The 11,816-nt window shown below is 36.4% G+C and overlaps 1 pseudogene; it reads right to left on the reverse strand.

The window, feature by feature from the left end:
- Positions 1 to 9,343: 9,343 nt before the first annotated feature.
- LOC143594766 (small nucleolar RNA R71) lies at positions 9,344 to 9,444 on the reverse strand (annotated as a pseudogene).
- Positions 9,445 to 11,816: the final 2,372 nt, after the last annotated feature.

The following is an 11,816-nucleotide window of genomic DNA, read 5'->3' on the forward strand; positions in this document are numbered from 1 at the left end:
TCATTGATTATTGAAATATCATATAGATTAAAAATTTATACATCAAGAGTGTGACTCAAGTTTCCAAGATAAGCATGCTTAGGACATTAGAACCCATTTTACTCTCTCTATCTCTCTCGGCTTTCCCTCTCTCTCTCTCTCTCTTTAAAATATCAAAATCCATCTCATAATCCAAAGATTAAAAAACTTTCAACTAACAATCAATAGTAACATGGATGCCAATAATAACAAGAATGGAAGCACTTTATACACGTATGTGTGTATGTATATGTGTACGGTTGACACACACATATGCACGCACCTTCGGCACACACACACATTACATTGTCACCAAAGTTTCATTTTTCATGTATTCATGTGTTCGTATATTTTAAGGTATAAGAACAAGATGTATCATTGAACTTTAACTATTTACTTTAAACTAAAATTTTACCTTAGGGTTTTAGATAAGAGTGGTGACTACTTGGGTATGGCCCCTAAATGCTTCCAATAACTCTTAAATGGCTTCCATCTTTAAATCTTGAACTAGGTGTAGAATTTTAAATCAGTGATGGAGGAGTGAAGTGAAGTGAGAAAGGAAGTGAAAGAGGAGTGGAAAGGGGCGGGATCGCCGAGAAGGAGAAGGGGGGAGGGGAAAGGGTGGTGCTGGTATTAGGAAGTGGTGAAGGAAATCAAATGAGTATAAGGGAAGGAGGCTTGTGACAAGTGTGAAGATTAGGTGTTGTGTGAGATGGCCATGCAACATAGATCTCCCAACAAGCACGACTTGGGTGTGAGGGGAGGCGATGGGGACAGTTTGGGTGAGGGGAGGGAAAGGGTTTGTGTTAATTTTGTTAAATGGTTTAGGTTTTAATCCCACTATTTTACATTTTATAAATTTTGACAAATCAATTGATGTCTATAAATTCTAATGACGAGTTATTAGTATCTAATATTAAATTCCATACAGTAACAACGAAAGATACTAGTTTTGGTCAAGGTTGGTTTCGATGCTCCTACGATGCGGCCCTTACTCACTTATTTTCTAATTTTCGTAAACTGAAAATCTAAAAATAAGTTATAACTTTTTATTAATGTTTTCATCAATAATATAATTTTTCAGATCATTCACAACATTTTAAAATATTTTTGGACTTTACCCTTACATGGGTCATCGCCGACGTTCATTTCACGTAGTGTCTGCTACACGACAAAATTTAACTTTTTGAACGTTTGCAATTTATATATATCTAAATTCTTGAAATAAAGCAATTTCATTTCATTTATTATAATATTTTATTTACATTAAACACTTATTACATAGCACAAGGTTAGGCTTAATTTAGCCCGGTTTCACATGTATGGCAGTGAAAATATCCTAGGGAAAACATATCTGATCCCTGCTGAGCTATTCAAAAAACTATTTTGTGTTTGAACGACTGATTATAATTCTTTTATAGTCTGTCTATGTTTCACCGGCATATCGTTATGTGTTTTCTAAATATTTCATGTAATTATGTTAAGAAGCTAAAAGGATTAGAAGCCATTAATTAACATACACAATCGTAACCCAAAGATGGCTCAATTTTGTTTAAGCTAATATCCTTGTTAACAAATTATACAAATTTTTTGTAAACTGATACTCGGGTATTTAATTCCCAAAAATTTTCAATGTAAATTAATATTTTAATATAAAAATCTTCCGCTAAAATAAACGCTATAATATGATATATTTACAAAACAATTATTAACTGACAGACACATCTTGGCCCTAAGTCGGGGTGTGACACTTACCTTGCATGACAACATTAGTATTTCGTTTCTTATTAGATACTAAAATGACTGGAAGAGGAGTGCTGGAGGTTGAGTTAATGCCGGCCCATCGAAAGAGAACAAGAACACCTCTTGATGGCATTCGGTTGAGTTACTGTTGGCCCTTCTAAAGTTCTCACTTATAGTAGTACTTGGTTTACATCAAGTACTCGGTTGAACCAAATTCTTGCTTAGCAGTTAGCAAGAAGCGAATACTTATTTACTTTTGTATCATCACTTACTTTTTGTTGCACGCCCCCCACCCCACACACAATCCCACCAACATATGTAACCTAGAAGCAAATGAGATATTAAAAGAAGCTGATTTGGTTATATGTCGCCGTTAATTTGTCCTCATATAGCTACCCTATTAAGTTGAGCTAAACATACGCAGGTTGCATACACAAAGATAAATGAGCCTAAAATATTTAAATTGGTGCCTAGACGTTCTTTGAAATAATTTTATGGTTTCTATAATAGCATGTTACATATTTAGAAAATTAAAAATTTAATGCGTTAGTGTTAACGTATAGCGGGTCAACCGCCTAAACCCCGAATTATCTTTACTCATATAGCTAGTATATGTGTAGGTCGGGGGATCAAACCCGGCATCACCTGATTTGTTCTTGATTTATTTTGTAACACTTGATTTACCTCTTTCATGTTAATAATAGAACCGGTTGTTGAGGACACCCAATTGTTAGACGTGAGCCCCATATGTTACCTTTTACTTTATATATACAAATTTAACACCATGCCTGTTCGATCATTGCACACATCATATAGTTTGAGTGGTTTTTCCCGTGAAAACTTGCTTTACATAGTGCATTCTTGCAACACCAACACCAATATGTCACTTGGCTTGTGGGCTCTCTTCTCTTCCCCACCGTCCAAAGAGTCTCTGCTCTCCAAAACAATACCAACCCATGATTATTTGTCATTGGGAGAGTGGTTTTTTTAAGTACGGAAGCGCATAGATTTTTCCCAATCACTTTCTATTATTATATATTATTTATGTCTCTCAAAATAAAGGTGAGTTGGCAAAATACTTGATTTTATAAAATTATGATAATTGCAATGTAATATATATATATATATATATATATAGGGTAAGGATCCTAAGAGAATCATTGGCAAATTGAGAACTTTGAGAACCATTTTAGACCACTAAAAAATTATTAAAAAAATTATAAAACAAACAAAACTGAAAATTTTAAAAAAGTAAAAAAACCAAAATTCTTATATTTCATTCCGGTTTCATTAAAAAAAATAATTCTTTTTAATTCATATTATACCTATACACATATGTATACTTTCATTTAATCTCTAGTTACGTAATATACACATATGTACATTATCATTTACTTTAAATTATATATACGTGTATAGAAAAAAACATGTGTGTACATATTATACATATATGTATAATAAAAAAAACCGATTTTTTTTTCTTTTTTAATTCGTATTATACCTATACACATATGTATATTTTCATTTAATCTCTAGTTATGTAATGTACACATATGTACATTATCATTTACCATAAATTATACATATGTGTATAGAAAAAAAACATGTGTGTACATATATGTACATATTATACATATATGTATAATTTAGCTAAACCAAGAATTTTTTTTTACGTTTTTTTTTTAAACCGGGATGATAAATAAGAACTTTGGTTTTTTTACTTTTTTTATTTTTGTGTGTTTTTTTTTGTTTTATGATTTTTTTTATTTTTGGGTTTTTTTGTGATCCAAAATGGTTCTCATAGTTCTCAATTCCCAAAAAGTTCTCACATGATCCTGATCCTATATATATATATATATACACTTTTTTTTTAAAATGAGATTTGTCAAAGACAAAGCTTTTAAATCCTTGGGTTGGGAGGGTGTTAGTGGTTTTGAGTTCATATTCCATACACGACAAAAATTAAAAAGAAATTCACCATTCAATAAAAATATTTTTGAACACTCACTCCTTAAAGCATTCTCATCATTTCGTTTATCTTAAAATCCAAAATACACTAAAAAATTACATTTTCTCTCTAATTTTTAATTAAATATTATTTTTTTATACTTTTAATTACATTTTCTATCTTATTTAGTCACAAACACTTTCAACAAATATAAAAAAAATTATATTGGGTAAAGAACAACTTTTCAAATATATAGAAAAATCAATGAATTTCTCCACTTTCACTTACAACACCCTAGCTAAACAATTCTCTAAATTATAAAAGCAGCACTCACAAAATATTATGAATAGGATATGAATAGTCTTATCAAAGACAAATCCTTATCTAAATATCCTTGATATGAGATTATGAGTAGGGTAAATTCCCTTTGGAATACATACTGTTTAAATATCGTACATTTAGAATGTGTACGTACTAACTAAATACTGATTCTTGATTAATGGCAATATTAATTTAGGATTAGATTTTTCTTTAAAACTAGAACATAAATACTTTACTTCCCTCTAATTTCAGTTAAACTAGAGCCTGAAAGCCTTGTATGATAAAATTTGGTTAGAAACAAATTCAAACGTGAAATTTTCCATTCTTTTAACTTAAACCTTCACTTCTTTTCTAAAGCCAATTGAGCTGAAACTCGTTAAATTAATCTAGATAGCTAAAAACCAAAATATTTCAAGTTGAATAGCATTACGTTTTCCATCTAATAAAAACTCACAATTTGTTTGAACCGTCCAATTATTTATGAGTAACAAATAATCTTTTTTTTTTCTTTTTTCCTTTTCCTCTCTTCTAAAAATGAAGCGAGGCCTATGATAATTGATAACAGAACTTTTCAAAGTTCGGCTGTCTGAGTGACTTGTCTTGCGTCATGGGGTCCAAGCGTACAACAATTTGGTCTAGCTATTTTTCATGTGGGGTCCATGAAGCTTCCACTTCATGCAGTAGGTTCTATGTTTTTTTTATTTTAACCGACCAATCAATATTAAGACAAAATAAGAAACACCTATCTTGCATAATTACACCACCACATACTAGATTAGGACTGTTCACGAGTCGAGTTGAGTCGAGCCGAGCCGAGCCGAACCGAGCGAGGGTTTATCATTACTTGGCTCGTTTCAAATTGAACCAAGCTTAGCGGCTCAAATCGAACTGAGCCAAAATTGAACCGAGCCCCTTCAAGTTCTAACTCTAACACTTGTAATTTCAAGACTTTCACTAAAGCCAAACCTCCCAAGTTTGAAGGATTAGAAGGTGCTACTGCCATTCTTAAGTGGTACGAAAGTATGGAGAGCACTTTCCTCCATATTAAGTTCCCCGATGAAAAGAAGACACGTTTTCCTTTAAGTGTTTTCAACAAAAGAGCCCTTACTTGGTGGGTCAAAGAGAAATCTGATCGTGGTATGAAGGTAGCCATGGCCTTGCCATGGAAGAGCTCAAAAACATGCTGACTAAACATTGTGTCCTCAAAATGAACTCATGAACCTTGAATTAGAAGTCTAGAATCTCAAACAGGAGAGTGGTGACAATGGCTCTTATACCCCTCACTTTAATGAGCTCAACCTCCTAGTGCCACATTTCTTTACCCCATTAACTCGTGCCATTGATAAGTACATTAGGGGTATTCTGATGCAAATTCAATACTCCATCTTGAGTAGCTCCCCTAAGGTTCTTGGTGATGCTATAACCCTTGTAGCAATTCTGTTCGATAATAATGTTAAAGCCGGGACTTTATCGCGTAAAAGTACCAAAAAGCCTATCGATAAGGCCGCAATTGAACCTTCCTATGAGGTCAAGGCTGAATATTCCCCAAAAGCCACCAACACCAACACCAACCAGAACAATAAATGCAAATACCAACACTATGCCCTAATCAACCTCAACTCAACACAAATCCAAGATACTCAAAGCCAACCAAACAAAAAGCCTTACACGGGAACACACTCTTTGTGTAACACATGTAAATTCCACTACCCACTGCCGCACAATGCCGAAAATGCTCCAATTGTGATTGTTTCGTTCACCTCATCAACTCATGCCAAAAACCAATGTATATTCAACATCACCCATCTATCCCGCAACCCGTTGTTCATCCCTTTACCCAACCCCATGCCATACCTTATGCCCAAGCATATTCAACTATGTGATCCTGCTACCATGTGGTAGCCCAAGCCATTTACGCAACACATGTTCAAAATTGGTTTATCAAATTCAAGCCTGCCCAACCCAAACCAACCAACTTCAAGTATATTTAGCCCAAACCTCTCAAGCTCAAACTCAAGCCCAAGTCGAGCAAGCGCAACCAATACTAGCTACACCTGGTCAAGCCATCCAACCCCAACCAAACCTAGTCAATCAAACTCAATAAACTCAAGCCAATCTAGGTGAGCAAGGACATGTGTACTACATCAACATCATATGAGTTTTCATAACCACTTTTTCTTCTTTTAACATTTTGGGATGTAGCATGTTACAAAATTTTTATTATTATTTCGCGTTTCATGTTTTAAACCAAAATTCAAAGATGTGTCCCATATGTATTTGTTTCATATCATAATGCTTGTAAATTGTGTGATTATGTGTTAGTTATTTACTGTTTTTGTTGGTGGATCACTAATACGCATACACGTACTCATTGTGGGAGGGTGCGATGGGATGTACCAGCGCCACCTAATTCTTCAACTTATGTTGGAATGCATGGTGATTCTCATCTAATACTCCTAGTTGGTTGGTGAAAGAGGTTCTGTATTAGATTTTGCTTATTTCAAACGAATGAGAATATCATGTATTTATTTTCTTTGGCGAAAGGGGTTCTGTATTGAATTGAATGAGGAAAAAAAGATGAAAATGAATCGTTTTTGATAAAATAATATTCCTTTTATAGTGGATGATTCTATTTAATTGACCAACCAAATATTTCATTTTTCATTTCATCATATCATGTTGATTAACAATTCAGTTTTCCAATTTGATGGCATCACAAAATGTTTTGGCAAGGTGGTTGGAAAGTTTGGCGCTAATTGCGGATGTAGTGTATTAGGAGGGGTAACCTCCGCTACCCCTCAACTTCATATCGATAGTTTAAAAAAAATAAATTTTAGGTTGGTGACGGGTGGATTGTAGAACCACCCTTAAGTGTAGTAATTCTCGTTAAAACGTGTGCGTTTATGTTTAATTTCACGGATTTTGATTACTACACTATGTCGTGTGTTTGTAGGTACAAGTGCTAAAAATGACGATTCAAGTGAACTATGATGGAGAGGAGCAAAGGACTTGAGAATTGGTGATGGCAGTCAAGAAGTCAAAGAAGAACAAAGGTTTTGGAACTGAGGCTACCGTAGCTTACGGTAGCCACCGTAAGCTACAGTAGAGTTCCAGCGTAGCAGGCTCCCGTAAACATATACCGTTTGGCATAGTGGTTTTCACGCCACCGTAAGCTACGGTGGCCACCGTAGCTTACGGTGGACCCTGAGGCAAAATGTGTAACTGCCATATAAGTCCGTTTCGGGACGACTTTTGGGTATCTTTTCATAGTTTTCGATTGGAGACACTTGGGGAGGCGATTCTAAGGAACTATAACTCAATTTTGGGTTATTTAAGAATTAGAGACTTGTTTTTGATTCATATGCACATTATAATCGAAGGGATGATGAACCGAATCATGCTTGGCTAATGTCCTTCGTGTTTTCCCTCGGATTGTAAGGTTTCATATTGTTTGTTGATTGAATGTTTATGAAATTGCTGAGATAGTAATTTAATATTATTTATTTCATAGTTATGATGTCTATGTATTGATTGATAAGTTGTTAGTTTGTTTAATTCGTGTTCTAAACCGTCAGTTCTCGGTGCTATAGGCAATCGGGATTAATCGGGTGGAATTCGGGGTTGGATAATCTAATTGGTTTTTGAGTGATTGCCTTGTGTTTGTTAATCCAAGTACTTAGTCCTCAATTACCACAATCGTTTGCATATTCATGAATTATGTTTTTATAGTTCGTCTTAGATTAAACGTTTACATTAACATTCATTGAAACCTGAAACCGAGGGAGAGCATATCCTCTCATCTTTGATTGAAAAACCGTGTTAAGTGTTTTAGTTAATTTTCGTTAATCAAACAAAACAACCAAAACTTTGATATTTTATTTTCTTCATTTAGTTTAAATTTAGTTAATCTATAAAACTACTTGTTAACACATATTCCACAAACTCTTTGTGTTCGACACCTATTTACCACTATCTAATTAGTTGTATTTGTTTATTTTTGCGCGAGTCTTCGACCTCGTGTCAAATTTTGGCATCGTTGCCGGGGAGTAGTGCGCAATGTGTGTTATTTTGGTAGTTTTTGTTTAATTGTTATTGTCAGTTTTACGCGGGTTGTGCTAGTGTGCAGGTACTTACAGGTATATGCATACAAGACGCTCTCGGTCTTCCTCACCGTTAGCGTTTGATCCTGAAATCGAGAGAACCTTTCGCCAGAATCGGATTCTTCAAAGGGAGAACAAGGTTATTGGGTCGCCAAGCATAAAAAGTCGAACAACTGATACCACAATCATGGCTTCGGAACAAACTGTGCCGCCAATGCCACCACCCATAAATTCTGAAAACCCATCATCCACTGAACCGATTACTACCACAATCTCTACAAATGTACCGACTTCAACCGTGTTTAGTTTTCAACCACCACCTAACCTTCCACCCTTGACCACTTTCATGCCTATGCAAGGACAATCATCCAACTCACCACAACAATACTCTTTCCAATCTCAACAAAATCCACCTTATCAACAACCATACACATATACCCAAGACCCACCCGTAACTCATATTCCATCGGGTCCGAGATCGAGCCTACAATTGTTCGGTGGGCCACGGTATGGTGATGGCAATGAAGGGTATGAAGAGTTCGAAGAAGGATATTCAAGCGGGGTTGATGGGAATCAGTTGAGGATTCAAGGGCAGTTTAGGTATGGATCCGACTTTCAATCGCAACAACAAGTGCAACAATGGGGTGGACCACATGTCAATCAAATACAACAACCACAACCATTGCAACAAGTTCCACAACAACCGTAATTTCAACAACCTCAATTTCAACAACCAAATCCCCAACCTCAATTTCAACAAAATGTGCAACAAAGGCCCGTTTACCGACAAATGGGTCAACCATGAGTACCATTGGGGGTACCAAGAAGACATGCAAGGGAAATGGTTAGGGGAATTGAAGCTCATTTTTGACCGATCATCACCAATAACCCATCTCCAGTGGTTATTCCTCAAAACCACCAAGGAAGAACATTTGAAGTGAGAACCAATGTGCTCCAAAGTTTACCGAAGTATAAGGGTTTAGCAACGGAAGAACCCTATTTTCATTTGGAGGCATATGACTCTATTTCTAACACGATCGGGGGTCAAGGTTTCTCACCGGATGAGGTGAAATTGGTTTTATTTCAATTTTCGTTGGAGGATAAGGCGAAGAGATGGTTTTACACATTGCCATCGGTATCAATTTACACTTGGGCCGAAATGCAACAAAGGTTTTTGGAAGAGTTTTATACGGCCCAAAAGACTAATGATGCGAGACGAAGTTTGAGGTCTTTCCAACAACAATCAGGTGAAATGTTTCATGAAGCATTCGAGAGGTTCAACATGATGATCAAGAATTGTCCTCATCATGGTATAGCTCTTTGGGAGTTGTTGAATGCTTTTCATGAAGAGTTGAATGCGGAGGATGAAAGGGATTTGATGTCAATCACAAATGGTACTTTCAGTACCAATTATGAACAAGATGATTGGGCATTATTGGAACAAATGTCGGTAACATCGAAGAGAAAGGCTCAAAATGCAAGAAGAGCAAGACCAGCAATTGGAAGACCGCAAGTTCATGCCGTGGAAGATGTGGGGGTACAAACTACTAATCAAAGAATTGATGTTTGTACTAATTGCAATGAGTTGGGTCATGGGGCTGATGTGTGTACAGTAGGGCAAGCACAAGTTGAAGAGGTAAATGCACTTCAAGGTCAAGGGGGTGGTAATCGGAATTTTAACATGAACTCAAACACTTACCACCCCGGGTTGAGAAATCATCCAAAATTCCGCTATGGAAATCAAGCAACTCAACTCAATCCGAATTTCCAAGGGACTTCTCAAACCACCTTTATCCCTCGTCAACAATACTTCAACCAAGGAAATCAAAGTCAATTTCAAGGAACGGGTGGTAATCAAGGTGGGTCTTCGGGCCAAGGTTCGTCAAGTGGGAATGAAGTAATGGACATGCTAAAGATGATGCAGCAAGAGATGCAAAAGAGGATCAGTTGGATGAAGCTCATGTACAAAAGGATGACATTTGTGACAAGGCCATTCAATCATTAACAACTCAAATGGGTCAACTTGCAACTGAGGTATCCAACTTGAAGAATAACAAAGGTCAACTCCTGACTGACACCTAGGTGAACCCTACTCATACTACTTCGCGCAATGTGCCGATTAATCAGGTAAGTGTTTTAAAAAGTGGTAAGGAATTTAAAATAAATTCCACACCGGAATTAGTTGAAGGTGTGGTAGAGGATGTGACGGGGGTAGAAAGTGAAGATGAACAAGCTTCACCCATTCAACCCCCTAAATCATCCATGTTTTCAAACAAAGATTCGTGTCAAAATGAACTTTTAAATGATAAAAGTATGGAAGTGGGAGAGGTTCCAATTCCATTTCCTTCGGCTTTAAACGATCCAGGTAAGAAAAACGTGATTTTAAAATGGGGTCCTCAAAAGGAGGAGATGTGGGAGGTATATAAACAGGTTAAAGTTAATCTTCCTTTACTTGAGGCAATAAAACAAGTACCCGCATATGCAAAATTTTTAAAAGAATTGTGTACTCAGAAAAGACAACCAAAAGTTCCTAAACGAGTTGATTTAACTGAACGAGTGACTGCAATTCTTAAGGGTGATCTCCCACCTTAGCTTCAAGATCAGAGAGCGCGCTTGATTAACATTCAAGTAGGTGACTTTCAAATGTCACGGGCGCTATTGGATCTTGGAGCAGGTGTGAGTATCCTACCGGGGGTTTGTATGACCAATACGATTTTGGTCCACATAAACGGGTTGAGACCACAGTTGTATTGGCTGATTTGTCTCATAAACTTCCTCGGAGGATTGTGCGGGATGTCATAGTAAAAGTAGAGGAATTATATTATCCTTTTGACATTTTGGTTTTGGATTACTCATCGGTTGACCCAACACAACAACAAAATGTTATATTGGGTTGGCCATTTTTAAATACTGCTCAAGCTATTATTGACTGCCGGTTTGGTACAGTTGACATGGCCTTTGGAAATAGAAAAATGCGTTTAAATGTGTTTACTAATGTTGCTAATTCATTGGCAAGTGAAGAATGTTTTATGGCAGATATCATAGATGGGTGTGTACCACATGAGTATGAGGAAGGTATGTTGGATGTTTGTGTTTGTGATGATTCCGAACAGGTTCACATTTATGCATTGGAGTTAGAGGAAAGGAAATAAGAGGTATTGGCATTGCAAGACGGAAGACCACCGTGGACTCATCAGGTTGAGAGTCTACCAACAGAAATCAATTCGGATACTAAACCCTCGTTGATTTGTCCTCCCAAGGTAGAATTGAAAGTATTGTCAAGTCATCTAAAGTATGCGTTTTTGGGAGAAGGTGGGACGTTGCCGGTTATCATTGCCTCTAACTTGAATGAGGTTCAAGAAGAAGGATTGTAGGAAGTATTGAAGGCTCACAAGGCAGAAACTGGGTGGACTATAGCTGATTTGAAGGGTATTAGTGCATCTATAGTTATGCACAAAATCATCACCATGGATGATGCAAAGCCTACTCGGGAAACTCAAAGGAGATTGAATCCTAATTTGAGAGAGGTTGTGAAAAAGGAAGTCATCAAATGGTTGTATGCAGGGATTATCTATCCTATTTCAGACAGTGCATGGGTAAGTCCAACACAGGTAGTTCCAAAGAAAGCCGGCATCCAGGTAATTAAAGATGAAAGTGGTGAACAAATCGCCACCCGACCGGTAACC

This window comes from Bidens hawaiensis, unplaced genomic scaffold, assembly GCF_021521415.1.
Source record: "Bidens hawaiensis isolate Kalapana, Puna unplaced genomic scaffold, B.hawaiensis_p1.1 tig00001692_1, whole genome shotgun sequence".
Classification (NCBI taxonomy): Eukaryota; Viridiplantae; Streptophyta; class Magnoliopsida; order Asterales; family Asteraceae; genus Bidens; species Bidens hawaiensis.